This window comes from Marmota marmota, unplaced genomic scaffold (assembly GCF_001458135.2).
Source record: "Marmota marmota marmota unplaced genomic scaffold, marMar, whole genome shotgun sequence".
In the NCBI taxonomy this organism is placed as follows: Eukaryota; Metazoa; Chordata; class Mammalia; order Rodentia; family Sciuridae; genus Marmota; species Marmota marmota.
In genome coordinates, this window is record NW_025999924.1 from 8,893,254 (window position 1) to 8,894,290 (window position 1,037).

The following is a 1,037-nucleotide window of genomic DNA, read 5'->3' on the forward strand; positions in this document are numbered from 1 at the left end:
ATATATATATATATATATATATATATATATCCTGACTCAGGAAGGACCAAAATCAAAAGCTTTTTCTTAGACTTTTTACCCTAAGATCATACAAAACTTTTATATTGTATTGTGCCCAGTTGAATAAGAAGTCATTTGGCTTAGAGGAATATGAGTTACATGTTAAGCCATAGTTTATTTTCTCAATACTTTTCAAGGGAAGATTGTTTTTTAAAGAGTATAAGAAGTTTCTTTTTTTTAAATACCCCCAAACAATGAAAATAGTGATGTACTTTCCATGTTCTTATTAGAATTAAATCTTCTTCATTTACATGTTATCTGTGGATGAAAAAAGGCCATACAAGTATGCACAAATATTACTTTTTTTTATGGGGAGGATCCTCTGTGGCTAGGTGAAATCTGGAATAGAAGCAATTTTGGGGAGTTAATCAAAGAATATTTATCTGAATATTTGAGCAAAAGTATTTAGTTTATTCAGATAATTATTTCTTTTTATGTACTTCATAGGAAAAAAGTGTCATAAAACTTTCTAAGTTAATTTAATCCAAGATGTATCCGCATAATTCTAAAATGGATAAAAAGTAAAAATTCTATTTCTTTTATATCAAATTATCAGAGCAGTTTTTTACTACATTGATTGCATGCATTGATTAGTTGTTTTGTTTTTTTGTTTTTTTATTAGTTGTTCAAAACATTACATAGCTCTTGACATCATCATATTTCATACATTTGATTCAAGTGGGTTATGAACTCCCATTTTTGGCATCATGTAATTGTCCTGGTTAGGCCAAAGCAGACGGAGTAGCTTTCATTGTAAAACAAAACAAAACAAAACAAAAACACCACTCATAGGAATCCTTTGGTACCAGAGGAAGACCCAACACAAGATTACTTCTCGCCCTACAGAGGGTGGCCCTGTGGGTCAAGGTTGAGGTCACTGGCAAACATACTGTGGAAAACACAAGTGCTGTGTTGCTTTTACCCTTGTGAATAAGCAGCTTGGTGTTTGTTTAATGATACAAGCCCATCCTGTTTTT